General features: G+C 52.0%; 1 protein-coding gene and 1 pseudogene across 1 annotated transcript in view; both read left to right on the top strand.

The window, feature by feature from the left end:
• The window catches only part of COL4A1 (collagen type IV alpha 1 chain), a 130,983-nt gene that overhangs the window by 25,112 nt on the left and 91,422 nt on the right, over window positions 1-14,449 (top strand). The window lies entirely within an intron of this gene.
• LOC122907964 lies at window positions 8,308-8,430 on the top strand (annotated as a pseudogene).

Here is a 14,449-nt window from a genome sequence, read left to right as displayed (position 1 = left end):
GTCGTAGAAGAATATGTGAGTTCAAAGGCCTTTGCCTGGGAAGAGAGTTGAAGCTCTCCAGCAGGGATCGCGGGCAGCAGCGGGGCGGGTGGGGGAGGTGGGCTTCAGCAGTCCAGGATGCATGGAAGGCATTTTATGGGGCCAGACATGCTTTCTGGTTTGAAAAAATGGGAGAAAGAGAGAAAAAAAGGATGTCTCTAAGCTCCTGAAACGTATGAGGCAAGGGACCGTGTAGCCAGGATTCAGTGGTGGGTGGTAGGCGGAGCGCGGCAGCGTCCCTAGTCATGGCGCGGAGCAAGACCGTCCCGGGAGTTGCAGCCCCGTCCCGTGCTCCGACCGCCTTCCTCCCCCGAGTCACGTAGCTCACTTAAATTCCAGACGTGTGGGGAGGCAGAGGGAGTGGCACAAGGAATCGGTCAGGATACCCCTTGGAGACACGTTGGTTGCACATTTGCTCTGTGCAGAACATGGATGTCCTGTGGGAGGAAAACTTCCCTGGGAACACCGAAGCCAGGGCCGCGTGCTTGGCCTGTGTCCCGTGGGGGACTCGGAGAATCCATGAGCCACGTGAGAGCACGCATGAGGGGGCGGTCTGCACACTGGTTCACGAAGCTTCCCTGAGGGCCTCCAGCGTCTTCGTTGAGGTATAGGACTTTCAAGGAGGTGGATATTCAGAGTCCAGATCATGAAAATAAAAGGAGGGTCATAAGGATAGGACGGGGGAGTGCGCGGAGGATGTGCAAAGGGAATGAGAACCTCAGATGGGCGCATCGGAATTCTGTGAGTAAGTCCCGGAGAGAGCTGCGTGGCGCGTAGTATCAGAGAGAGGGTGAGGGGAACAGGAGAGGACTTCCTCGCAGCCGGGTGCCGCCTCACGGCAAAGCACTTGCCCTTTCTGTAAACCATAATGCGTTTTCTCCATGACACCATCCCTTACCGCAGGCCGCCATGTTCGTAAGTGGCTCCTGGAACTTGTTTTTAAGATCTGAATTATTAGGGGAAAAATATTTGCACTTAGTTAATGTATATACTTCTTGGGAAGGGGCTGGCAACGAGAAAGCCAGAGGTGATAGTTTTTGTGATGGTTTTAGAAGAAAAAAAAAGGCAGAGGTAAGCATGAAGGAATTTTAAAAGCATTGCCGTCAAATGCAGTGTTAGGATGGGTTACCATATTAATAAGGATGGGAATAACGCTTAAAGCTCAAACAGGGAGATGATTACAAAGAGTGAGAGTGAGTGCTAACGGTCTGAGGAGAAGATGCGGGAACTAAGGGGAAATGAAACCACATGGATATTGAGAAATCACAAGAAAATAAAATCGTCGGGTTAAGTGGGTGAACTTTAACTTGCTCAACAGGCAAGACTTACTTAGGTCAAGGAAGATACAAGGGCAGAAAGGACAAAGTCTGCTCTAGGCCAGTGTGCAGAAGATGACGTGACTGCCCCAGCGCTAGGAAGCCACCGGAAGGCCCGGGTCCGGAGAGTGCTACTCTGGGCATGGTGTGTGTGTTGCTGGTGTGCTGGCCACCAAGTCACCCAGTTGCTCTGCAGGACGGATTAGTATATAAATTAATTTGAAATCCCTGATAAAAGATGTTCAGAAAAGGTAAGTCATCATATTAGAGATTTCAGGGAGAGACAGATTGGAGCAAACCGAATGATGCAGAAAAGGACATTTGGATCAGGGGCTGGTCCTTAAGGGATAGTTTTGTTATGTGATGTTTCAGAGAAACGGCTAATTGGTCAAAAATGGAATGTGTTATCAGGATCGGTAATACAGGGCCATCAGAATGTGACTGCCTTAGCGTGTGCTTGGTTGCCCTGCGGTACGCCTTGGGAGGAGCATCCTGTGAATGGGTCTGGACTCATCGGGGCGCAGGTTTCACCCACCGAAGCTCGACCCCGCACTGGAAGTGGCGCGCGGATCTGGAGGTCGCTCACGCAGGCGGCTCCGGCGCCGACGCTCTCCCGGCAGACGGAGCCGGTGGTCCTGCTTTTCAAGGTCTGGAGAAGAGTTAGACTTCTGGGATCTTGAGTTTAAAACACTCATTCTAAAAACTCCCGAATATGGTTGAGGCCAAACAAGACGCCTGGAGGCTGATTCCAGCCCACGGGCCACCACTTTGCCATCTCGACCTCACACTGAAAGCTCTGGTGTCTTCAGATCGCGTGTTTCCCGCTGCGTTGTATTGATTACAGTGTATTGATTAGAACTGACTCTGGGAGAACTGGATCTCTTGGGCCAGTTCTGTTCTGTTTGGTTGGCGTGGAAGACTGCACCGGTGACCTGGTATTTTTGACCTTTTTTCCTCATTTAAGTAGCACCCGATATGTGCATACTAGTTAGATTTGAGAAAGTAGCTAGTTATTTTTTTTTTAAGATTTTATTTATTTATTTGACAGACAGAGATCACAAGCAGGCAGAGAGGCAGGCAGAGAGAGAGAGGAGGAAGCAGGCTCCCCGCCGAGCAGAGGGCCCCATGCGGGACTCGATCCCAGGACCCTGAGATCATGACCTGAGCCGAAGGCAGCGGCTTAACCCACTGAGCCACCCAGGCGCCCAAAAGTAGCTAGTTATTAATATATAATGAGGGATAGATCATATGTAACATAACCAATATATGAAGAAATTACTGAATATGATGTTCAGGGTTATCTTGTGCTAAACATTGTGTAAAAACTGTGAGTCCTCCCAAACAACGGGGATAAAATCTCTCAGTGTGTGGAGGCCCCGGGCAGGACAAGGCAGACTGGGCTCGAAGGCAGGATGTGCTCTCAGGGGCCCCACGGGAGGCTGGGTAACATCTGTAGGAATTTATTGAATTAGTGAATTGAGTTACTGAAGAAAATGACAAAATATTTGGGGCAGCCATGAAGGAGTCATGCAGATGTTTCACTCTGCTCTGCCAGCCTGTTTTGCACGTTGGGATCGTTCGCACGTGCGTGCTGGTCTGCGGCTCTGGAATAAGAACGAGAAATATGAAGGGTAAAACAAAGGATGCAATTCATCCCCAAATAATTCATCTACCCAAAGATGTTCTAGAGTTTAAAAATGCTTAAAAATAATCTTGAATAATTTGGATTCATGTTCCGCGTGTGCACACACATACGCGTGTCCATGAACGTCTTTACACCGACCTTGACCAGGTGTGTCCGTCTATGCTCTGAAGGGTCCAGTGTTTCCTGTTTTCTCAGTGTTAGTCATCGTTCTCCAGGGACGCAGCCCACAGGAGATGTAGAGAGATGCATGGGAGGAGGAGGTCTCTGTCAGGGCTCCAGAGCCCGGGAAGCCCCACGATCTAGCATGGGCCAGCCGGCCGGCCAGGAAAGCTGGTGTTAAGTTCAACGGGCGTGGAGGCCTGGGATCCGGGGGGTTGATGGTGTGAGTCCAGGTCTGAGTCTGAAGAGAGCGAGAACCGGCTTTAGGATCCCGGAGGCACCGCCGGTGTGTGGAGTCTCCACAGTTTCCCACGTGGATCCGTGTCTCCTCTTGGCTCGGCAGTTAGATGATCGTGCCCCCAGGGTCTGGAGGAAACGGGAGTCAGGGGCTGCGGGGCCTGCTGCAAGCCACACAACACGGAGGGAGAGCCCCTGGATTGAGCTCTGGGTCTGCCTCGCCGTCACTCGCGGTGAACGCTGTGCTCTTCGGAGCAGAGCGCCCGACAGCTGGTGGGGAAAAATGCTCCCGGAAAGAAATTATTTAGAGAGACAGAGTGTGTGCGTGTGCCAGCGGGAGTAGGGGAAGAAGTGGGAGAGACAGGGAGACAGAGAATCCCAAGCAGACACCATGCTGAGCGTGGAGCCCGACATGGGGCTCCATCACATGACCCTGAGATCACAACCTGAGGGGATATCGAGAGTCAGGCACCTAACCGACTGAGCCGCCCGGGCGCCCAGGGGAACATGGCTTCTTGGGGGGGCCACTTCATATGTCTGACACGTACCTTACAGCCTACCCTGCAGATTTCAGTGGGTAAACCTGAGCTATGCATGTTAGAGAAGAAAGGTGTAGACATCTCTCCCATTGAGTCCATGCCTCATTGTAGCACGTAGCTGATGACATTGTCATTTATTGCATTTATTACACTGTTGTCTCCCCATTAATGATTATGTTCATGGAGAATAGAGCCTTCGTATTCACCCCTGTTTATCCTTAGCACTTAGGATAATATTTTGCTTAATATTATTGAACAAGTAAGCAAATGTGGAATTAAAACAGTTGTGACAGCAAATGTTTAGGTAAAAAGTAGTTTTTAATTTGGCTTGACCCAAATCTTATTGGTCTTTTTGCCTTCCAATATACTAATTTCTAAGTTTGTTGGAAAATTAAGGGGAATGGAGTGATTTATTGATTATACTGCAGTGTAAGTACCTTCAGAGCGTCCAGACTTGAGCCTATGATTTTCCGTCCCTCCGAAGCTCATTGAAAACAATCACACCTGGGCAGCAGTGATGGATGTTGGGGTCCATTTGAAGGATCATTCTGACCTCACAACCAGAAGGTGTGGTTTGACAGACGCAGGTCCACTTTAAATACCTTGTGTCTGTGGTTTTAGAAAAAGAAAGAGGAAGAAAAATGATGCTTCTTTAGCTTTCCTTTATTACTCAGGTGTGTCCAATAGTTTAAAACCGTTCCCCCAGTGAAGCATTTAGGTCCAGGATCTGAGTTTATAAAGCAAATGTGGGTTTGGTTTATAGACTTTGCCTCAAAGAACATTACTGTTTGAAGCTTTCAGAGTTCATGATTTTGTCTTTAAAACGAGGCATTGAGGTGAGGGAGGAGGGGGGGTTTAGAACACATTTTGCTTGCTGATTCTCTTAATTATTCAACAGGGGCACCTGTGTAGGGAGCCCCCACCAGAGATTTCAGGGAGGTGGAAAAGCTTGTGACCTGCCAAGTGCTGTGGACGGGGCTGGAAGACGCCCCGCAGTCAGGGAAGCGTTTTTAGATGCGTGTGTGTCATGTCACTGACCATCAGGACAAACCTGTAACAGACCTTAAGGTCCTTCTAAGTATACGGCCTCTGATGGCTGGGACCTTGTCAACTTCTCCATTCCATACTGAGAACCATGGTTGGCAACGATAGGGGTTAAGGAGACATTTGTTAAGTTCGTAAATAAGTGAGTGATTAACCCAGGCTGTAGTGCCAAAAAGACCTCAAAGGTGGTCTAGATCTCAGAACGCTTGTTCTGGGACAAGTTCAGACAGCCATTTACTGCTTATAATATACTTATTTAAGATTTTGAAAATTTTAACTATGCTTACTTAAAATTTTGCCAGTACACACATGCATACACACATGCATACACACACACACACACACACAGACACACACACATGCATTTCTTTCCTTGAAGGAAGGAGAAAAGAGACGTTTCAGTTTGCTTTGGGTTCCCTTTAATGCCTTGTCAGCCCAGAGCAATGGCTGTGGGGTCCAGTACGCCCTCACCATTCCCATGGGCTGTGTTCTTGGTAGGAGACTTGGGGTAAGGGATTCTGACCTCAGCCATGTCATGTTTGTATAGCAAAGGCCACATTATAATGTGGTTTCCCTTTTCATTGTTCAGGGTAAGGGTAAAGTCAACTTCCCCATGTCTCAATGTTAACATTCGTCTTTGCGTTGGCAAGAGTGGGGGCGCGGGTGGGTGGCTGTTCGTGTTAGGGATCGGTCTTCCTGGCCCCTTCCTCTGTCCCCCACTGCAGTTTCACACAGTTGAACGTCAGTGTGCATGATGCGGAGCTGTGGTGTGCTGGAGAGGGAGCTTGCCGTGGAGGTGGGGGTGAGGACTCAGGGACACGCAGACGTGCAGTGCTCATGCCATGGCTTATGGGAGCAACCACATGGGTCCTCAGTGTCCGGGGACTGCTCTGCAGGGTGAGGCATTTCTTATAAGTGCGTAATTGGCTTTCTGAATTTGGAGAGGGATTTTGGTTCAGAAATTTGAAGTTCAGTATGTAATTGTGAAATGCCTTCTCAGAAGAGGGGTAGTTGGCATTTGTGTTCCTTCTGGGTTTGACAGAGGAGGTATGACTCAGGATCACATGTCCTCCCTGCTCTGGCCCTGAAGTAGCCTTCCTCCCTGAGAGTTCTGGTTGCTTCTACTGAAGAATGGTGTTTAGGAACCAAGATGTGGGAGGTGGGTGTGCTCACGGCTGCTGTGTTGCCGTGACTTCTAGACTCCCAGCAGTGTGGTTACTGGTTGCTATTAGAAAAAGGACATCTATGATAAGGGCAGAGTTTTGGCCAATGTCACCTGCCATGTCCTGTGTGTGGCTCCAGAGAAGCCCCCATGGAGTGGTGGAAGTCCTGGGCGTGGACGTCAGAGTAAGCCCGCCTCACCTCTTCTCCATGCTGAGCCTCAGGGGCCTTGCAATGACCAGTCCATGGCATAAGGGGACGCTAGAGGAGATGGCACAGCTGTCCCCATTTTGTGCGACAGACCCTTGTAGCTGATGCTTCCACTATTGTTTGGCCAGTGTTGGTCTTATCTTCTTACTCCTTATTTTTCTTCCCCTTTCTTTCTCATAATCTGATGAGGAAGTTTTAAGAGAAAAATTGCATCATTATTAAAAATATTTTAAAAGGGCAAATATTTACTATACTCCTAGTGAGTATGGTGGGATGGTCACAGAGCTGTTTCTGGAAGGTTAATCTTTCCCCTGCATCTTTAAATTTTTTTTTGCCATCTCTGTAAAGAGGAGGGACTGGTTTCTGCTCCTGGATGATGGCATTCACCTTTGCAGCAGGGGGGACGTGGGCCTTGCCATCTAGGGGAATGGCCGTGCCATCTGGCCCATCCAGGTGGAGAATGTCACGCCTGAGGCAGTAGACAGCGGGGTTTGGGGGAGGAATGGATTGTCCCCTAGCAGCTCTGGTTTCATTTTGGTGTCTCCCAGAATTAGGTCACACACATTCCAGCTGTCGGAGCACTTCTGTGTTTCTGGCTTCACCATGCCCGTTCCCCGCTAGTGTGTGAGGCATTTCACCACACACGTGAGGTGTCAGGACCCTTCACCCAGGTGAGCAACCTCAGGTGGTTCTTTCTTTCTTTTGGTTTTGGACCCTGAAATAGGATCCTTCTGGGGCGATCACTTGAGATACTCCAGGGCCCCTCATGGCTGGTGTTATCTGGTCAAGCTGCCAGGGACCTGCCGGGACCTGCGGTAACTGGGGCCCACGCTGCGGGGCCGGGGCTACTGTGTGCACGCCTGTCCCTGCATCGGGTCCCCTGAGTGTGGGAGGTGTGGCTAGCCCTTGCAAATTCTGCTTGGACAGACCGTGTGGTGTGTCCCGCGAGCTCCGGAAGCTAGCTCTCCTTGTGGGATTTCATAGTTGTTTCTGACGCTTACTGTCACAAGTATAGAGACTCAGGGTAAAATAAGGTAACGAACTGCTTCTTCGTAATTCTGAATGTCCTTCACTTTCCAGATTCTGTAGTTTGTGACGTGTGAGCTGTAGGCTCAGCTTATTAGCATTAGTCAAGGACTTTATGACCATTTCCCCCTACGTGGTAAGAAACATTATAGGTGCCCCTGTTTTATAAAGGTTTTCAGTTTGATTATTCCACTGTTTCCTGTATTATTAAGTTATAGCATAAGTTTTTTTTTTTAAGCATATTCTGTGAGCGCTGGAGGATAGAAACGCCTTATCTTTCTGACATCAGATGAGTTTTTTCCTGTAAATGGGGCCAATTTGTTAAAGCTTTCCTTAAAATGCTACAATTATTTTAAAATTCCAGCCCCTGATGTATTTACTCAAATAGGCTCTCAGTCGGGCACATGGTCTATGACCGAAACTTCTCCGAAGGCCTTAGGGGCCTGCTCTGTGCTCCAGCAGGGGGGTTTGTGACCGCTAGGGCCGCAGGGCGGAGTGTGTGGTGTCTCCTTCTGCCCCCCGACCCCAGCCGCAGATTGCCTTGGGCAGGGCCACCTTGCCACCCCTCTCTACCCGCGTGTACCCCGACCCTGACCAGCCAGGAAGGGGCTCAGGGGGTGTGAGTGGACAAGGGCCTGGACACTGGCAGTGTGGACAGCAGGAGAGCTGCTGCACCCGCGGGGACCTCAAGTCCTTTCCCTCGGGGCGCTTTGTGTCATTTGTGCCTTTGTCAGCAGCTGCTGCTCTGGGCGGGAGGCCTGCTTTGTGACTGACCTGCGGCTGCTCAAAGGCTTGCTTTCCATTTGTCCCGGTGTTCTTGGCCCCCGCGGAATGCAGCCCTGTGGCCTCACACCCTTTTCGCACTCTGGTGTCCTTTCCTGTGTTTTAACATCTCTCTACCCTACCCAAAAAGATCTTTCTATTTAAAACCAGCTTTGCGCAGTGGCAGTATCGTAGCCAATGAGGTTTATCCGAGGCGCGATTATTGCTAATTGAAAACTTTTCCCATAAATGTCTAGAAAAGTCGCAAGAATTATGAAATGAGCCCCTGACTACTTTCCAGTGAGAGACATCCATTGTTTGCATTTTGCTACCTGTGTTCTTCTCTCTGCTTGTTACTCTCAGTACTTTTGGTCGGGTCAGCCGCTGCCTTGTAGCCTGTCATCCCCGGCTCCAGCATGTCAGCCTTCCAGCTGAGAACGAGGATACTTTTTCATGAAGCGCACTGTGTTTATGAACCGGAGAAGACACATTGTTGCAGTGCTCTGTTCAGTACACAGTCCATGTTTGGTGTGGGCTGCTACTCAGCGCTATTCTTCACCGCGTGTGTCCTGGCACCAGCGTCCAGTGTGGGGTCACACCTGCACGTGGCTGCTGTGCCAGCCGGTCTTGCTTGAGGCCGCCTTTCTTCTGCAGGATGAGATTTAATGTTTTCTTGTCCGCATCTGACTCAGGGGCCTCCTTTCCTCGGCGCAGCCTCAAGGCTGGCGTGCCCGGTCCCGGGGTTGGAGTCCTCATCTCTCTTCTCATGCAGCGAGATCCAAGGTGACAGTGATGGACACGCTCCGACAGCTGGTGGTGACATGCCCCGTGCACAGCACAGGGGAGCTTGACCGCATACCCTCACGTCCTTGGGCGTTGCCCGAAGCTTGATGCCGGGTGCGCGCGGCTGTGTGTCAGCTCATTTCCAGACGCTGCTGCTGGAAGAGCTGAGTTGGGCAATTGCTTTCAGTTCTTTATCGCAGTGGCGATCTTTTGCTGTGTAGGATTTCCCCGGTGCAGGTCGGTGCATGACTTCATCCTGTAGGGTATGCAGCAGCCCCTGCTCAGCTGCGGCCCGCTCCCGGGCTTGCTGTGTGCACACTGGGCACCAACACGTCCCCGTCTGCCCCTTTGTGCGATGGGCAGCGTGACTCCCAGCAGCCTCGCGGGCGGACGGGTGAGCGGGGAGCACCCCACATGTAATCCTAACAGGCGTGCCCGTCTCCGGGTTGATGCACAGGACTTCCCGGGGGTCAGGCTTCCGTCTAAATCTACCCCCGTTGGGGAAGCTTCGCCCGGCGGAAATGGAATTAAAATGACGAGTACAGTTGTCTTCCACGGGCTCCCCCACCCAAGATCGCTTGCGTGATGTAGCATGGCCAGAACGCGCACAGGAATTCAGCAAATAGAGCTTTTTGTTCACCATCGTCCTCGTCGATGTGCGAGGAGGCAGCCACTGTGCAGGGAGGGCAGCATCTCCTGTTGCTGTGCCAGCCCGGGTCCCTTCTGTTAGAGGAGGGCTGTGCTGGCCTCCAGCAGCGGAGTCTCTGGCCTCTCTGGCCTGGGTGTGTGGTGCGCACGAGCCGGGCACGGGCATCTTTTTCCAGCAAGAGCAGGGATGTCAGTCCTTCTGAGTTGATGGTATGAGCTATAACTGAGGGTGGCTCTCCGTGGGGATGTCCCAGTGTCCCCACCCATGTTTGGGACTGGGGCTGCGCTCATCAGTCCCTCCATTTGGAGCTGCGTTCATGCTCTGAGGTCCTTCCGAAGTGTTCCCTGGCCCTCGCTGGCTGGGTTCGTGTCCTCTGGGACGTGCAGAGAATCCACCGTTTGCGCCTGGGAAGTCAGCCCAGCCCGTGTCTCAGCTCCCCCCTCATCCCGCACATTTCCGTGGTTTGCCACCTTTCCCACCTTATCCGGACTTTCATCTCACTCAACAGAAACGGGGTCGGGCTCCCTTGCTCCCAGATTCTTCAGGCTGCACATGAGGACTGGGAAGGAAGAGCAGGGCTCGCCAGCCCCGAGGCGGATGTTGGTGACCCCGTGATGCAGTTGGGCGGCTGCCTCGCTGGTCATTCAGTGACAGAGAAGGAGGGAAGGAAAGGCTGGTAAAACACAGTGGGGGGAGGTAAGGGGACAGTGAAAGGGTCTTCCGGAGCTCGGGGGCCTTATTCCCTGCGGCCTTTTCCACGCGCGGCCCTAGAGGACGGCAGCTTGCGCACAGCCCTAGGGGACGGCGGCTCACGCAGTGCCCCGGCCAAGTGCTGTGTCAAAACAGTTTCCTTCTAAAAATGAATTAACTCTTGGATTTAAGGACTTAATTTAGGGAGTTTTCCGTCTTCTGATTTATTCAGAAAGGCGAGGAACCAGTGCCTCCCTTAGATTACATCCCCAGAACCGTTGCGTTCTGTCGCCTCCAGGCGCGTGTGCTGGGACGCGGCCGGGGCTTGAGGTGCGCTGAGCAGGGAGCGTAGCTACACGTTCAGCCTCGGCAGAGACCCGGCAGCGCGGGCGCTCGGCCCAGGTACCTCCAGGGGACGGAATCTGGGCTCCTCCCCGGAACGGCAAACGTGTCACTGAAAACAAACATTTGTGGTTCACAGCTCCTTCGTGGTCTTCTGTGTTCCTCCAGGACCCGAGTCGGTGGGTCTTCAGGCTCAGAAATGAATTCACCCAGACTCACGAGAAGTGTGGCTTCAAGGCCAGCTGGGCGCTCACGTGGAATTCCTGGCGGGGGAGCGGGTGCGGGCCACCTTCGCGAACATTCTGCTGGGAAAGTCTCTTAGAGAGCAGACTGGGAATACAGCTGCAGGATGGACATTGCTGCCAAGCGGCATTAAGGAGGAGGTGTTCCGAACTTTGTCTTTTGATACAACTTTTACAGCTGTCTTGGCTCTGAAAGAAGTTCTGCCCCACTTTCTCTCTCTCTCTCTCTCTCTCTCTCTCTCTCTCTCTTTTAAACAATAGTAAACATTTAACTGTTTCATTTTGGATTTTCCGAGATTTATAATTAGGAACTTATTTTTACTTTGTCATAACATAGATAGCCTAAACTTGTATTTCTATACAACTTACAAAATAACCTAGTAAGTGTTTGCAAGAAAGGATCTGCAAAATGATACACCACTTCAACTGTTAAGTTTACATCTTCACTAAATAGGCCGTCCATGAGGCTTCTCATACCCCACACAAGAGACCAAAGTTCTCATTCATTTCATTTACTTAAAGAATAACTGTAATCCCACTGTGATGATCGTGAGACTATTTCAGACTTGCTCATTTGAATGCAGGATCGCGAGTGGGTTTGGAAGGGGTGACGTGCTTGAGCTTCTGTTGGTAATGCTGTGCGGGGCGTCCGCTGGTGGCCGGGTGGTTTTCCAGCAGTGACTGATGGCTCAGTGCCCCCCGTTCTCTCAGCTGAACCTAAATTCCAGATTTGGATGTGCCGGGGTGGGGGTGTGAGGTCGCTGCTGGAGGTCAGAGCTCACCGGGTTCATGGGAACCTCTGCCTTTGGCCCAGAGGGGTTTGCTCTCTGGTTAAGAGCACAGGAGGACGCAGCATGTTCTTGGCCTCTTTCATCGAATGCATGGACGTGTTCTGGAAGGTTTGCTGGGTGTATGGGGTTCCGCCAGCTCCCGTGACCTGGTGGAGAGAAGTTCGACTGGTTTGGCTAAAGGTCAGATTCACAACTTTGAATGCAGACTCTGGCCTGATGCCTTCCATGCCAAGCGTGCCTGGACACTCATGAGGTCCGTGGGGCCGGCGACTGGGGTGTGCTTGACATGAAATATTGACTTTATATCCCAGTCCTTCACAGGGAAGGTATCAGGAGGGAGACAGAGTCGTTGGGGGAAGTCATTAGGACTGAGTGGAACGTTTAGAAGGGCAGTTGATTAGGACAGCTGGAAATACACCCTTAGCCTGGAAAGTCCGGGTAGGTGATATTAATTAGCGCAGCTGAATCAGGAGGCATGTGTTTCCCCTACAAATGTATTGTTTATACTCTCCTCCCCATTGTGTGAACTCCAGACCCTGGGGTCCGGCGCCTGGTATTTCCTGTGCCTGGCACGTAGTGGGACGGGGCCACGTGGCCTCTCGGAGGCATCTGCGCGGTCTTGTCCAATTTTAGTATATGTGCTGCCGAAGCGAGCACTGAGCGGTCTTGTCCAAACGTGGGCTGCGATTCGGAGAGGAGGAAGGTTTTAAGGCCCATATTAAGTTATAACGCATAGGAAACGAGCGGTTTTCAGAAGTGTTCTGATTTACCGCATATACGATCCTTTGCCGGTGGACAGTGTACTGGCCAGTACCTGGCCAGGGGCGGGGCTGGGGCGGGGCCAGCGTGTTTCCAGGCCCGCCTCCTCCCTGTCCGTCAGGATGGGGGGCGATGCCATGGATTTAGGTTCTAGGTCCGAGCTCAGTGCCTCTGGCCGGGCCCCACCGGGCTCTGTCCACCTGCAAACAGAGCCCCCCTTGGGGTCTGGGGACATTGGCTGAGAATCTGACAGTCTGTTTCCAGACCTCCGGCAGCACACAGTAGGTGCTCAGTGGACATCGGCCCCTCCCCGGTCCTCCCTGCCACAGGTGCCGCAGAAGCGCACTTAGGGAGGGCAGGAGAGGGAGAGCCCCGCAAACCCACCGTCTGGGGGTCCCGAGGTGGGGCATGTCCCTGCCGTTCTTGGTCGGTCATTTCAGGCTCCGGGGAAGCCTGCTCAGAGCTGCGGTTGCCACCTCGCCGGGATGAGACTGGGCTCCAGAGGGGAATCAGGAGCCAACGGCAGGCTGCTGGGGGGATGGCAGGGCCTGGATGCCACCGCGCCCGTGTCCCTTACCCCAGCCGCTGGTGGTGGATCCCCAAGGAAGTGGGGACGTGGTTTCCAGCCAGGTGCCTGGGTCCCCGCGCCTGGGGCCGGTGCTGGATGCGTGAGAATTCCTTGAGCGGGTCCCCTGTGGGCACATTCCGTGGGGAGTGGTGGACTCCAGCTCCTTCCAGACATAGTCAAGTCTACATTTGTGTCTTCCTTCTAGGCTTGTGGAAATTGGGCTTTAAGTACATTTGGGGGAATTTGAGGAGACACCTGATTCCAGGGCTCGGGAGTTCTTGGGCTGCTGCAAGTTAAGGAAGAAGTTCTGGGGCTTCTGTCCCTCAACCCAAGAAATGAGTAGACCTTCCGAGAAATGTAGCTCAAAAGAAGCACAACAGCACCCCCAAATCTGGTACGTGGAAAGAGAGCAGACATCAACATCGTCTTCCAGAGAATCCAGAATTAGCAACAGGAGTGAAGAGCTTGGCTGTGGATTTCCAGGGGAAGCAGTGGGTTCTGTGGGAGAACACGAGGGCTGTGGTGCCCGTGAGGCAGGGGTGCTTGTGCTGGGTCCGTCGCTGTTCCGGGACCGTGGGGTAGTTTTCACATTTTTTTTGAATTGGGACAAAACATGCATAAGCAGAATTTACAATCTTAACCACGTTCAGTGTCTGGTTCAGTGGCTCTGAATCCATTCCGAGTGTTGTGCAGCTGACACCACCTTCCATCTCCAGAACTTTCCCATCTTCTCACACTGGGGCTTGGTACCCACTAAGTAGAACCCAGTTAAAGCCCTCTCAGTCTGAGGAGAGGCCCACATACTGCGCTTGTCTCCTGGGCGTCTGGGAAGGAGGGTGTTGTCTTCAGTTCTCAGTGCTGAGACTTGGTTGTCGTTAAGTGTTAACACTGAGGATGTGGCAGGCGGGTAGTCCCCGGCCTGCCCTCTGTGACACTGGGCGCAGGTGGCTTGCAGAAAGTGGCTCCTGGCTCTCAGTTTGGGCTGCGTGGGGAGGTGACGGCAGCATGAGCAATGGGACGTAGCTGCATCTTCCACACGCAGAGAAGAAGCTGTTGCTCGGACATGTGGGGTTTTAGTCGGTGGCCCCTCCTGGGCCCTGTGCTGTGGCTGACCCCTGGTTTCCATGGTCCCGAGATGAGCAGAACTAGATTAGAATGACGGACATGTGTTGATTTCAAACGATAATGTTTGACCACATTCTAAACACATCCTTGAAAATAAACTCTTGTTTTCACCTTTCTTATGAACCCCAAAGTATGAAAACCATTCACTGGTGACTGGACAGCGCCTTTTTCTGCTGATGGGAGCTGCACACGGTTTTAAGGGGGGAAAGCTTGTGTTCTGCCAGCTCCCTGTCTAGTCGACAGAGTAAAACAAAAGAGGAGAGATGACAGTTTGGTTCCTTCAACTCCTTGGGCAAGATTTCCCATGACATGTTTTTCTACCTAATTTTGTAGACAAGCCTTTTTAAAAAGAAAAACATCAT

This window comes from Neovison vison, chromosome 5 (genome assembly GCF_020171115.1).
Source record: "Neovison vison isolate M4711 chromosome 5, ASM_NN_V1, whole genome shotgun sequence".
Lineage (NCBI taxonomy): Eukaryota > Metazoa > Chordata > Mammalia > Carnivora > Mustelidae > Neogale > Neogale vison.
This window is presented reverse-complemented; position numbering and strand designations above follow the sequence as displayed.